Genomic DNA, 15,178 nt, shown 5'->3' on the forward strand with positions numbered 1-15,178 from the left:
TTAAAGCAAAAAGACCATCGAATACATATTGGTGTTTTGACTAATTTCTGCCGGTAAGGAAAACTTGTGTTCTCTCCCCTATTCATATGTAATTGTTTGTTATTATCGTTACCGTTGGGGTTTATTTTGTGATTTTTTTGTTGTTGTTGTCGTTGTTTTTGATTTTTTTTTTCGGGGGGGGGGGGGGGGGGGGGTTGGGGGGTGTGGTATAGTGTCATATACGTCTTACTCAGATATCCGCTTGTTTGCTTTCACGAATCGACCACTGTAATTCGCTACTCACAGATTGTTCTCAAGATCTTCTTCAGTGAACTCAGAAACTTCAAAACAATGATGTCTGTACTGATTAAATCATCTCATCACCCCCTACTTTGCACTGGCTATCCGTCGAATCGAGAATGAGATTTTTTTTTTTTTTATTTTTTATTTTTTTAAGTTGCGTGTCTTTGCTTTTCTTCTTTCCACTCCCCTGGACTTGCTGTGTCAAGTTTCTAACATCGTCTGTGCTCACACTTCAACACTCTCCGCTCTTCCTCTGACTGTTACCCTGTGCTCACACTTCAACACTCTTCCTCTGACTGTTACCCTGTGCTCACACTTCCTCAACACTCTTCCTCTGACTGTTACCCTGTGCTCACACTTCAACACTCTCCGCTCTTCCTCTGACCGTTACCCTGTGCTCACACTTCAACACTCTCCGCTCTTCCTCTGACCGTTACCTTGTGCTCACACTTCAACACTCTCCGCTCTTCCTCTGACTGTTACCCTGTGCTCACACTTCAACACTCTTCCTCTGACTGTTACCCTGTGCTCACACTTCAACACTCTCCGCTCTTCCTCTGACTGTTACCCTGTGCTCACACTTCAACACTCTCCGCTCTTCCTCTGACTGTTACCCTGTGCTCACACTTCAACACTCTTCCTCTGACTGTTACCCTGTGCTCACACTTCCTCAACACTCTTCCTCTGACTGTTACCCTGTGCTCACACTTCCTCAACACTCTTCCTCTGACTGTTACCCTGTGCTCACACTTCAACACTCTTCCTCTGACTGTTACCTTGTGCTCACACTTCAACACTCTTCCTCTGACTGTTACCTTGTGCTCACACTTCAATACTCTTCCTCTGACTGTTACCCTGTGCTCACACTTCCTCAATACTCTTCCTCTGACTGTTACCCTGTGCTCACACTTCCTCAATACTCTTCCTCTGACTGTTACCTTGTGCTCACACTTCCTCAACACTCTTCCTTGACTGTTACCTTGTGCTCACACTTCCTCAACACTCTTCCTCTGACTGTTACCCTGTGCTCACACTTCCTCAACACTCTTCCTCTGACTGTTACCCTGTGCTCACACTTCCTCAACACTCTTCCTCTGACTGTTACCCTGTGCTCACACTTCAACACTCTCCGCTCTTCCTCTGACTGTTACCTTGTGCTCACACTTCAACACTCTTCCTCTGACTGTTACCCTGTGCTCACACTTCAACACTCTTCCTCTGACTGTTACCTTGTGCTCACACTTCAACACTCTCCGCTCTTCCTCTGACTGTTACCCTGTGCTCACACTTCCTCAACACTCTTCCTCTGACTGTTACCCTGTGCTCACACTTCCTCAACACTCTTCCTCTGACTGTTACCCTGTGCTCACACTTCCTCAATACTCTTCCTCTGACTGTTACCCTGTGCTCACACTTCCTCAACACTCTTCCTCTGACTGTTACCCTGTGCTCACACTTCAACACTCTTCCTCTGACTGTTACCTTGTGCTCACACTTCAACACTCTTCCTCTGACTGTTACCCTGTGCTCACACTTCAACACTCTTCCTCTGACTATTACCTTGTGCTCACACTTCAACACTCTTCCTTGACTGTTACCTTGTGCTCACACTTCCTCAACACTCTTCCTCTGACTGTTACCCTGTGCTCACACTTCATCAATACTCTTCCTCTGACTGTTACCCTGTGCTCACACTTCCTCAACACTCTTCCTCTGACTGTTACCCTGTGCTCACACTTCATCATTACTCTTCCTCTGACTGTTACCCTGTGCTCACACTTCCTCAACACTCTTCCTCTGACTGTTACCCTGTGCTAACACTTCCTCAACACTCTTCCTCTGACTGTTACCCTGTGCTCACACTTCATCAATACTCTTCCTCTGACTGTTACCCTGTGCTCACACTTCCTCAACACTCTTCCTCTGACTGTTACCCTGTGCTCACACTTCAACACTCTCCGCTCTTCCTCTGACTGTTACCTTGTGCTCACACTTCAACACTCTTCCTCTGACTGTTACCCTGTGCTCACACTTCAACACTCTTCCTCTGACTATTACCTTGTGCTCACACTTCATCAACACTCTTCCTTGACTGTTACCTTGTGCTCACACTTCCTCAACACTCTTCCTCTGACTGTTACCTTGTGCTCACACTTCAACACTCTTCCTCTGACTGTTACCCTGTGCTCACACTTCCTCAACACTCTTCCTCTGACTGTTACCTTGTGCTCACACTTCCTCAACACTCTTCCTCTGACTGTTACCCTGTGCTCACACTTCCTCAACACTCTTCCTCTGACTGTTACCCTGTGCTCACACTTCAACACTCTCCGCTCTTCCTCTGACTGTTACCCTGTGCTCACACTTCAACACTCTTCCTCTGACTGTTACCTTGTGCTCACACTTCAACACTCTTCCTCTGACTGTTACCTTGTGCTCACACTTCCTCAACACTCTTCCTCTGACTGTTACCCTGTGCTCACACTTCCTCAATACTCTTCCTCTGACTGTTACCCTGTGCTCACACTTCAACACTCTTCCTCTGACTGTTACCCTGTGCTCACACTTCAACACTCTTCCTCTGACTGTTACCCTGTGCTCACACTTCAACACTCTTCCTCTGACTGTTACCCTGTGCTCACACTTCCTCAACAACTCTCCGTTCTACCTCTGTTACCTTGTGCTCACATTTTTCTTAGTTTGACAGTACCCCCCCCCCGCCCCCCTTTCCATTCAGAGCCTTTTCTTTCCTTCACACACTCACTCACAGTTCTGCTTACCTTCTCTTTTTTGTTTTTGCTTTTTTGTTTGTTGTTTTTTTCCTTTCCTGTGAGTTCTCCTCACTCCTTTCCTTTCCAGATGTGTACCCTCTCTCCCTGTCTGTCTTTCTGTCTGTCACTCAGTCATTTCACTTACCTGAAGAATAGCCTGTAGCTTGAAACGTTGCCTCTTTTGTCCTAGGAAAGTCGACTGTTACCGAGACTGTTTTTTAAGTCTGGCTCTTGCTGTGTTCATTTTCCTTTGGGACAATATGCTCCCTGGTTAAATCAACACCCACCTCACGGGAGGAAAAAAAAAGACGTCTCTGAGATGTGTTCGTCAGGATGAATGGACATGATTCAAAGTGATACGAGTAGAAATACGTTATTGTCAACTTGCGTGTTCACTGAGAAACAGTGTGTGTGTGTGTGTGTGTGTGTGTGTGTGTGTGTGTGTGATGGATTGATGGAAAAGAACCACCCTTCATCCTCTACAGCTGGGTATCATGCATAGATTTTCATTTCTAATGAGTATTTTGAACATTTAAGATAGAATTTTTCACTCATAGTGTATTTAGACATATTATCAATTCCCAACAGTAGCATTGATTGTGACTCTCTCTCTCTCTCTCTCTCTCTCTCTCTCTCTCACACACACACACACACACACACACAGACACACACAGACACACACACACACACACACACACAAACATACACCCCCACAACACCCCCCACCACACACATACACCCCCGCAACACTCACCACACACATACACACACACACAAACACACACATACACCCCCCCACACACACACACACACACATACACACACGTACACACACACACACACACACACACACACAAACACGCACAAACACACACGTGCTCAGTCGGGATTTTTTTCTGACACCATCTGAGCTGGTATGTTGATGCCTGTTTCCAGGAAGGGCAGTTCCTCTATCAGCCAGCATCATATCAGTGGGGGGCGGGGTGGGGTGGGGTGGGGGGAATGTGGGGGGGTGGGGGCCCGATGGATTGGAGGGAGGAGGGGGGTGATCGTAGTTTCTCCTTCTCAGCAAGTCAAACAGAAGCTGATTGTTCTGTCAGCTGACTACAAGGTACGGGGCACACCCTAGGCCTCTCCCCGCGCTGTGTCCGCCTGTCTGATTGGCCCTCTCTCTCCCTCTCCCTCCCCCTCTCTCTCCCTCTCCCTCCCCCTCTCTCTCCCTCTCCCTCCCCCTCTCTCCCCCTCTCTCTCCCTCTCCCTCCCCCTCTCTCCCCCTCTCTGTCTCTCTGCACACCGACGCACGGTGTCGGCTTTGTGGGCAGGGCAGGGGAGGGGGAGGGGGGCGGAGAGACACTGAGGGAGTGAGGAGGCTGGCCGGGGCGGAGGGATACCGTGCCACAGTGAAGGCGGTGCCCGCCAGATGGCGGGAAGCTGACAGGACGGCCACGGACCAGTCACGGGTACATACATTTGCATAATCGTTTGATGGGCACCCGAGTTGGGCCTACAAAAAGCCCGGGTACCATCAACAAGCACTTCGGGTACCGTGGAATCCACCTTCTCTTCCAGACAGACAGACTTTACTCAGTTTCTGCTTGGAACTGGACAGGGTTTTTTTTTCTTTCTTTACCGTCTGCAGAGCGAAGGAGAAGACATCGAAGTGGGCACTTGTGCAGAGCTTCTCCAACTTCATCTTCATCATCATCATCATCATCATCTGATCGACATCGCCTCCGCTTCAGAGCTGAGAAAGAGTCACGTACAGCTCTTGAGAACACAAGTCAGTATCAGGACTCAGTTTGTAAGTCACTGCTGTACATGTAGGTTTTTCTTCCGATGTGGAGTGGACGACAAGCGAGATAGAATGGTGAACTGACTTTGACACCAATGACACAAAGTTTTTCCAGCCTCGTTCTGTGACTGACATGACCTCCAGTTCGCTGAGCGTTTCGCAAACTTCTTTCCGTTGAACAAGTCCTTGGGGTGAGTATCTGTGTGGAGTTTGGTTGGTTTGTTTCTTTTTCTTTCGTTCTTTTTCTCTCTCTTTAAAAAAAAAGAAAAGATAATGATAATCATAATCATAACCATCTTCATTGCCATCATCATCAATTGGTAGTGGCTGTGGTAGTGGTGGTGGTGGTGTGTAGCAGTGGTAGTAGTCGTAGTAATAATAATAATAATCATAATAATGGTGATAATAACAATGAAAATAATGATGGCAATAATAATAATAACAATAATAATAATAATAATAAATCGATATTGTGATCGATTGACTAATCACTACTGGCTTAATCTTGATGGCCCAAATCCGTTTCCATATGATCGCAATACATGGCCCTAATACCTCCACTACCCCCTCCCTCCCCCCACTACCCCTCCCCCGGCCCCAGTCTATAGCATGATAATTATCACCACCAAGACCCTTAGTCCGTCAGTCAGTAAGTGACTAAGACTTTGTTTATTCTGTGATCCAGTATTTCATTTTATGGCTGGGCACAGTATCCTTATTTCTTATTTCTTTCTTTGGTTTCTTTTTTTTTTATCCGCATGCTGTACTTTCTCCAGACTGTTTTTTATTCTTAATTTATATATTTCAATCATTTTCATTTCATGTATCTTTCTTTGTTTTATTTTAAATTTACTTTAACATGTTCATGTACATGTTTGTTGTTGATCCATTCAGTTCACTTCAGGCCATGTCATAAAGACTCAGGTCAGACTCTGAAGGCCTTGACCACCGCGCTGCCTTTGTTTGTCAGACATCTGCTCTTTGTTTTAAAGTAGAGCTGGTGTGCCATTTTGGATCAGAACACATGCTTTAGCTTAAACATGATTTTATTCTTAAAAAATAAAAAGAAAAAAAGAAGAGAAAAAGTCGGCATGTTTTGACACCTCGTGGTAACTGAACCCAATGATACACGTCGTTGGTACGTGATGTCTTCACGTGCTGGTGGGCGTGGTGTTCGCTTTGTCTGGTTCAGAGAACATGTTCTACTTTGTCCTGGTTGGAGGGGTTTTCTTTTTCTGTGAGCGCTTCTTTCGATTGTTGGTTATTTCTTGCACCTTCCCTCGGTTCCTTTGTTTTGAACGAGGGAAACAAGCCGTGGAAGTGGACCGTTCCCCCTTCTGATCAGTTCTAAACTAGTTGAAAGCAAGCATTGACCTAGCTACAACTACCGCCATCATCATCATCATCGGCATCATCACCCTCCTCGTCATCATCATCACATCATTATTACCATCGTTGTTATCATCGTTATCACCGTCACAACCACTTGGAATTATAGGGTTGTCACGACAATAACATAGCTGCTGTTGTTATTCTTTTCTTCTTCTTCTTCTTTTTTATTTCATCTTTTATTTGATTTGATTGTTTAGAACTGCCGACACAAATAGTGTTGTTACTATGAACGCGATCATGTGAAATACTCTCTTGGATTCAGTTAGTCTCAAAGTCTCTGTACGGACTCCACCCTGTGTTCGTTTATGCCTGTCCATGAAACGAAACGTGTGTTTACTGACAAAGTGAAAAACTAACTCATTGACTTACCAAAAAGTAATAAATGATTTACGAACTAATTATGTAATCAACAAACTAACTTACTAAATAGCTAAAAAAAAATTTTTTTAAAAAAAACCCAACAACAACAAACAAAACAAAAAATCAAAAACAACAACAAAAACCAAGCAAACAACAACAAAAAACAAAAAACACAAAAAAAACCAACCTAACCGCCGCATAAAGCTGTTCACGAACCGCACGTTGAGTAAAACATGTAAACTATTTGCCTTCATTGTTTGTTGAATTCGGCTGACAAAATGTGTGTAAACTATTTGCCTTCATTGTGTTTGTTGAATTCGGCTGACAAAATGTGTGTAGAATATTTGTCTTCATTGTGTTTGTTAAATTCGGCTGCCAAAATGTACGTAAAATGAGCGCCTTTATTTTGCTATTGCTCAGTTCGGCGTCCATTTAAAGAGAAGACAACACAAGAACAAACAATTTCGCCAGTCTGTCATGAAAAATGCTAGTGTATATTAAGTTAGTGCGGAAATAATTTAGGATGAGGAGGGGAGAGACAGACAGACAGACAGACAGACAGACAGACACACAGACAGACAGACAGAAGGATCAAGAGAGAGGGGAACACTGACGGCATCATGTAAAGGGTAGCAAAAAGAAAAAAAAAAACATCAGGAAAAAGAATTGATTTACCGATTTAACAAGTCCGGAGAAATACACACACACGCGCGCGCGCGCGCACACACACACACACACACACACACACACACACACACAAGGAGAGAGAGAGAGAGATTCATGCCCATAACTAGGCCCATGTAAAGTGGTGTAAAGTCAACACCGTGCTCTTTACAGCAAGAGGAGGCCACCAGTCAGTTCCCCGGATGACAAAACAGACAACAGACCTCATGTCTCTCTGATTCCTCGTCCTGAGACTGACTCACAAATGACTCACCCCGTCCTGAGACTGACTCACAAATGACTCACTTCGTCCTGAGACTGACTCACAAATGACTCACCTCGTCCTGAGACTGACTCACAAATGACTCACCTCGTCCTGAGACTGACTCACAAATGACTCACTTCGTCCTGAGACTGACTCACAAATGACTCACCTCGTCCTGAGAATGACTCACAAATGACTCACCTCGTCCTGAGACTGACTCACAAATGACTCACCTCGTCCTGAGAATGACTGACAAATGACTCATTTCGTCCTTAGAATGACTCACTCAGACTCACGAGTTTGATGGGAAACCACAATCCGCGAATCGGTCAAGTGTTGGACTGGGGTCCAGTGTTGGCCAGTGGTGGGTCAGGTGTTGGACTGGGGACCAGTGTTGACCAGTGGTGGGTCCAGTGTTGACCAGTGGTGGGTCAGGTGTTGGACTGGGAACCAGTGTTGACCAGTGGTGGGTCAGGTGTTGGACTAGGATCCAGTGTTGACCAGTGGTGGGTCAGGTGTTGGACTGGGGTCCAGTGTTGACCAGTGGTGGGTCAGGTGTTGGACTGGGATCCAGTGTTGATCAGTGGTGGGTCAGGTGTTGGACTGGGATCCAGTGTTGATCAGTGGTGGGTCAGGTGTTGGACTGGGATCCAGTGTTGACCAGTGGTGGGTCAGGTGTTGGACTGGGGTCCAGTGTTGACCAGTGGTGGGCCAGGTGTTGACCAGTGGTGGGTCAGGTGTTGGACTGGGGTCCAGTGTTGACCAGTGGTGGGTCAGGTGTTGGACTGGGGTCCAGTGTTGACCAGTGGTGGGTCAGGTGTTGGACTGGGAACCAGTGTTGACCAGTGGTGGGTCAGGTGTTGGACTGGGATCCAGTGTTGACCAGTGGTGGGTCAGGTGTTGGACTGGGGTCCAGTGTTGATCAGTGGTGGGTCAGGTGTTGACCAGTGGTGGGTCAGGTGTTGGACTGGGATCCAGTGTTGACCAGTGGTGGGTCAGGTGTTGGACCGGGGTCCAGTGTTGACCAGTGGTGGGTCAGGTGTTGGACTGGGGTCCAGTGTTGACCAGTGGTGGGTCAGGTGTTGACCAGTGGTGGGTCAGGTGTTGACCAGTGGTGGGTCAGGTGTTGACCAGTGGTGGGGGTACGGAGCCCCTGTTAGGCATGGTGTTGTGTCCCTTGGAAAGACTTCACTCGGGTCCCCCTCACTCCAGCAGATGTGGAACAGTTCCAGACTCTGGTCGGGGAAGGTCAAGGAGCGGAAGGAGAGGACTGGGCCCCGCCTTTCTATGCCGAGTCCTCCACTCAGTGGATATCGGTTCATTCTCCCCATGGCTGTTGATGGCTCTGGAGCTTCACGGCTTGAACAGTCCACACGGGTTTTAGGCACAGTGATACCAACGTACGTTGTGTGAGGAATGATATACACAGTTCACATAAAGTTAAAGATCGCTAGGAATCTTCACGGGGGCATAGCTATATCTATATATATATATATATATATATATATATATATATATATATATATATATATATATGTGTGTGTGTGTGTGTGTGTGTGTGCGTGTGTGTGTATGTGTGTGTGTGTGTGTGTATGTGTGTGTGTGTGTGTGTATGTGTGTGTGCGTGTGTGTGTGTATGTGTGTGTATGTGTGTATGTGTGTGTGTGTGTGTGTATGTGTGTGTGCATTCTGACCGTAGTTCTATCTATTGCTGTCCATGTTACTTTGTGGGGGTGGGGGAGGGGGGTGAGAGTGGGGGCAGGGAATAGTGGGGGTGGGGGAGGGGTGAGAGTGGGGCAGGGAATAGTGGGGGTGGGGGAGGGGTGAGAGTGGGGCAGGGAATAGTGGGGGTGGGGGAGGGGGTGAGAGTGGGGGCAGGGAATAGTGGGGGTGGGGGAGGGGTGAGAGTGGGGCAGGGAATAGTGGGGGTGGGGGAGGGGGTGAGAGTGGGGGCAGGGAATAGTGGGGGTGGGGGAGGGGTGAGAGTGGGGCAGGGAATAGTGGGGGTGGGGGAGGGGTGAGAGTGGGGCAGGGAATAGTGGGGGTGGGGGAGAGGGGGGAGGGGGGCAGGGAATAGTGGGGGTGGGGGAGGGGGAGAGTGGGGGCAGGGAATACAGACGGTGGGGGTGGGGGAGGGGGAGAGTGGGGGCAGGGAATACAGACGGTGGGGGTGGGGCAGGAGGGGGGCAGATCACTAACACCGCCGTATCATCCCCAAAGCTTATCGCTTTCAATCCTTTCCCCTGAATGAAGTGTAGTGGGGGGATGGGGGGGGGGCATTAAAAGGGACTGGAACCCTTTTTGTTTTTTTTCTTTTTTTTTCTTTTTTTCTCACAACAGATTTCTCTGTGTGAAACTGGGGCTGCTCTCCCGAGGCAAAGCGCGTCGCTACACTGAGAGCGCCACCCCCTTCTTTGTATTTCGTTCCTGCGTGCAATTTTATTGATTTCTTTTCCTATCGAAGTGGATTTTTCTACAGAAGTTTGCCAGGAACAACCCTTTTGTTGCCGTTGGTTCTTTTACGTGCGCTAAGTGCATGCTGCATACGAGACCTCGGTTTATCGTTTCATCCGAATGACCAGTGTCCAAACCACCACTCAAGGTGTAGTGAAGGGGGAGAAAATATCGGCGGCGGAGCCGTGTTTCCAACCAGCGCGCTCAGATTCTCTCGCTTCCTAAGTGGACGCGTTGCCTCCAGGCCATCACTCCACTGGCCCCGAGACGCTGGGTTCCCAGTGAGGAAGGTCACCACGAGGCCCCCCTTACCCCGTGCGTCAGAACCTGTCGGTGATTCGGTGTGATACTTGTATTTGTATATATACACACAGCTTCATAGACACACACACACACACACACACACACACACACACACACACTCACACCTGTCTGTCTGTCTGTCTATCGATCTATCCAAAACTTTGATTAACTGCGATTTACAGCTGGTCATTGGCACGGTCACTTTCTCTAAATTAGCATTCTTTGTCAAATAAGGAAAAATTAGAAGACGGGCAATTTTTTTCTCAATGTAAAAGAGATTTACTTTGTTGTTTCCAATGAAAGTGAAGCAACAGGTGGCCTTTGTTTCCACCAAGCTGCATCATACAGATGGGTGATGGACGTTATGAACAAAGGGGTGGTAATTATGATTCACTTCTGAGGAACCAACTATAGATAAGATATGGCCATTCCTGAACCTGTTACGACATTATGACCAATCAAAATAGAATGATTGAACATAAGTTGTTTATTTCTTCTTCTTCCTCTTCTTCTTCTTTAAATTATTTTTTATTTTAATAAAACTAACTTAAAACAAACAATAAAAGAAATCAACATGTACACGAAAGCAATGCGTATAACAATTTCAATATTATTCAGATGTGTGCGTGCTCGCGTTCAATGTAATGATTGAATTTTTTTTCCTCCCAAATGACTGGCCTACTGATGTTCCAGACGTTTTTCACTCCATGTTTCAATCATAGTTGTCATGAAGACACGTGTCGCATGTTGATCACATGCATATACTATAATCTTATCTTTAACCTTTAACCTCCAAAGAATATATATTATGAGATGACATTGCATCAGATTTCACGTTCTGTTGACCTGTAAATTATATTATACTCTGGCAAGTTCTAGGTGAAATATAATCTAAACCAAATCATAACAAAGTTTGTTGATGTTATTTGTTTGTTGTTGTTTTGGTTTTGGTTTTTGATACATAACGTGTTTATTTTTCTTTTCATTTCATTTTTTTCTATTTGTGGTGGGTTTTTTGTTTGTTTTTTTGTTGTTGTTTTTTTGTTGTTGTTGTTGTTGTTTTTTTTTTGTTTGTTTTTGTGTTTTTTTTTTGTTTTGTTTTGTTTTTGTGTTTTTTTGGGGGGGGTTGTTTGTTTGTTTTTTGTTTTGTTTTTTTGTTGTTGTTGTTTGTTTGTTTTTTTTGGGGGGGTTGTTGTTGTTTCCATTAAATCTTGTCTCAAATAAATGTTTTCAAAACAAAAACAAACGAAAAACAACCAAACAAACAAGAAAAAAGTAAAGGAAAAATTTAAAGTGAAAAAATCTGCAACAACAAAGTAACCCAACATTTCTACACAGACCCAGTGTTATATCAATTACAGCCTTCCACAACAACAAAGTGACCCAACATTTCTACACAGACCCAGTGTTATATCAATTACAGCCTTCCACAACAAAGTGACCCAACATTTCTACACAGACCCAGTGTTATATCAATTACAGCCTTCCACAACAACAAAGTAACCCAACATTTCTACACAGACCCAGTGTTATATCAATTACAGCCTTCCACAACAAAGTGACCCAACATTTCTTCACAGACCCAGTGTTACACCAATTAGAACCTTCCACAACAACAAAGTAACCCAACATTTCTACACAGACCCAGTGTTATATCAATTACAGCCTTCCACAACAACAAAGTGACCCAACATTTCTACACAGACCCAGTGTTATATCAATTAGAACATTCCACAACAACAAAGTGACCCAACAACAAAGTAACCCAACATTTCTACACAGACCCAGTGTTATATCAATTGGAACTTTCCACAACAACAAAGTGACCCAACATTTCTACACAGACCCAGTGTTATATTAATTAGAGCCTCGAGAAAACAATTGTATAGGCTTCTGACAGTAACAGTAAACACACACACACACACACACACACACACACACACACACACATACACACACACAGAGAAAGAGAGAGAGAGAGAGAGAGAGAGAGAGAGAGAGAGAGAGAGACCCACCAGCAGTACTTGTGCAAACAACTGAATCACCAATATCGAATAACATGTCCACTTCAACTGAATCCTTTTTAACTAATTCATTTATGCGTTTTCAACCATGTGACTTTATACTTGTGGTTTGATATCCTTGTTTGACAGGATGTACATCTCTCTCTCTCTCTCTCTCTCTCTCTCTCTCTCTCTCTCTCTCTCTCTCTCTCTCTCTCTCTCTCTCTCCTAATCGCTGCACGTGTATGATACAACTGACATCAAAACGAAATGTAACGCCTTTTTTCGCGCCTGTGTTTTTGTTTTGTTGTGTGATCAGCAACAAGGAAAGTAACAACAACAACAGCAACAACAACAACAACAATAATAATAATAATAATAATGATAACGATGATAATAATGATACTTAAAAACTAAAATGAAGATCAGACAATCACAACAACCAACATGTGATTTTCCCCCTCTCCCCACCCCCATCCAGCCGTTTAATATCCATGTTCCATCAAACCCACACATCACCCCAACCCACCCCCACACAAAGTGCGTACTCCATGCAGTAGATAATTGAGAGAAAAAGGACAGCAAGCACACACACCTTCCCATAGCACATCCCACAGCGCCTGATGCTACACCTATGTGTGGGAAAAAAGTAATGGTACACCTATGTGTGGGAAAAAGTAATGGTACACCTATGTGTGGGAAAAAGTAATGCTACACCTATGTGTGGGAAAAAGTAATGCTACACCTATGTGTGGGAAAAAGTAATGCTACACCTATGTGTGGGAAAAGAGAAATGCTACACCTATGTGTGGGAAAAGAGAAATGCTACACCTATGTGTGGGAAAAGAGAAATGGTACACCTATGTGTGGGAAAAGAGTAATGCTACACCTATGTGTGAAAAAAGAGTAATGCTACACCTATGTGTGGGAAAAGAGAGATGGTACACCTATGTGTGGGAAAAGAGTAATGCTACACCTATGTGTGGGAAAAGAGTAATGCTACACCTATGTGTGAAAAAAGAGTAATGCTACACCAATGTGTGAAAAAAGAGTAATGCTACACCAATGTGTGGGAAAAGAGAAATGGTACACCTATGTGTGGGAAAAGAGTAATGTTACACCTATGTGTGGGAAAAGAGTAGACGACGAAGAAGAAAAGTGAGGAGGGGAACCGAAACAAAAACAGGGCGAAAAAAACAAAAACAACCAAAAAAACAGCAACAAAAAACAAAAACAAACAAAAACAAGCAATATGCGTGCCCTGTATATGTATATATAGTGAATGACGATTGGGGAAAAAAAAACAACAACAAAAAACAAACATTCCCGTCATACGCACCGGCAGCACCTAACGGTACCCGGATGTTTGAACTTGTGTATCCCTTCCGGTTCTGCGCATAGCCCACCCAGCCTACCCCTACTCCCTCCCTCCACCACCCCCACCCTTCCTGCCACCATCACTTTGATCATGTCCCATTGTGGAGCAGCGTGCCCACCTTTCCACATCAGAGATCAGTCCAAACACCACCACTGGAAGTGCCGTCAAGTCGCCACAGGAGGCCGGAAGGTGAAGGTGTGGGGGTGGTGGTTAGGCTGGGAAAGGGACCCCACCAGTCTTGAAGCGACGCTATTCACAAAGTTCGGTAACTGCCTCCGTCCTTCCATTCTTTCCTTCGGAACCACTTCCCCTCCGCCAGTTCTTGCCCCACCCACCCTCTCTGCCCCGTTCCCCCTCCCCCTCGCCTCCCTGCAATAACGGTAACTAGCGCTCTCTTGAAGCATGTCAATGACTGGCTTATGGCCCCTTCTGTCGCTGCACACCCCTGCTCCCCCCCTCCCCCAACGCCTCCCCCCCCCCCTCCTCTCTCGTGCCGTCAGCGCAGTGAAGGGACGGGATGTGGAGGCGATCGATAGCGGAAGGCCCACGCGCGACTCGACTTGTCCGGGTGGTTCCAGAAGCCCGCTGTATGGATGGCTCCTTTGAAGTGGACCGACCCATCTGGCGTTCTTTGGGCTGTGGCAGGACAGGAGGGGTGAAGGGGGTGGGGGTGGGGGGGAGGGGGGAGGGGGGCGGGCACAATACCAGGCATGGAAGACAGGCTGTACGTGCCTGCTTCTTTTACCCCTTGTACCTTCCTTCGTCCCCTTGATCCCACAGACGTGGTGTGTGTGTGTGTGTGTGTGTGCGTGTGTGTGTGTGTGTGTGTGTGTGTATCTCCGTGTGTGTGTGTGTGTGTGTGTGTGTGTGTGTGTGTGTGTGTATCTCCGTGTGTGTGTGTGTGTGTGTGTGTGTGTGTGTGTGTGTGTATCTGTGTGTGTATCTCCGCGTGTGTGTGTGTGTGTGTGTGTGTGTGTGTGTTTGTGTGTGTATCTGTGTGTGTATCTCCGTGTGTGTGTGTGTGTGTGTGTGTGTGTGTGTGTGTGTGTGTCTGTGTGTGTATCTCCGTGTGTGTGTGTGTGTGTGTGTGTGTGTGTGTGTGTGTGTGTGTGTGTGTGTGTGTGTGTGTGTGTGTGTTGATGGAGCATGGTGTGATTCATGATGATCTTTGGTCAGCAGGGAGAGGGAGGGAGAGAGGGAGGGACTTGTTCGCTGTGGCAGTGCGGACAGTGTTGTGGGAGGATCAAGTGGAGCAGGACGGAGTGAGACTGATGAAGCCAGGGTTCTACTGACTGTGAGGGGAGGGGAAAGGGGGTGGTAATGTGGGGGCGGGGGAGGGAGGAGGGGGGCACATTCAGACAGTGCTACATATACAGAGCACGCACACACATGCACACACGCGCGCGCGTACACACACATAATTATTACCTCTGTCTGTCTCTCTGTCTGTCTGTCTCTCTCTCTCTCTCTCTCCGCGCTTGTTGATATATGCGTGAATGGACGATGACGATGATG

General features: G+C 46.3%; 1 protein-coding gene across 1 annotated transcript in view; it reads left to right on the forward strand.

Annotated features, from left to right (window-relative positions):
* Positions 1-4,789: 4,789 nt before the first annotated feature.
* The window catches only part of LOC143279570 (uncharacterized), a 28,157-nt gene continuing 17,768 nt past the window's right edge, over positions 4,790-15,178 (forward strand). The window contains exon 1 of the mRNA XM_076583648.1: positions 4,790-5,036. The gene's annotated coding sequence lies outside the window, so the exon portion shown is untranslated. The remainder of the gene's footprint in view (positions 5,037-15,178) is intronic.

This window comes from Babylonia areolata, chromosome 2 (genome assembly GCF_041734735.1).
Source record: "Babylonia areolata isolate BAREFJ2019XMU chromosome 2, ASM4173473v1, whole genome shotgun sequence".
NCBI lineage: Eukaryota > Metazoa > Mollusca > Gastropoda > Neogastropoda > Buccinidae > Babylonia > Babylonia areolata.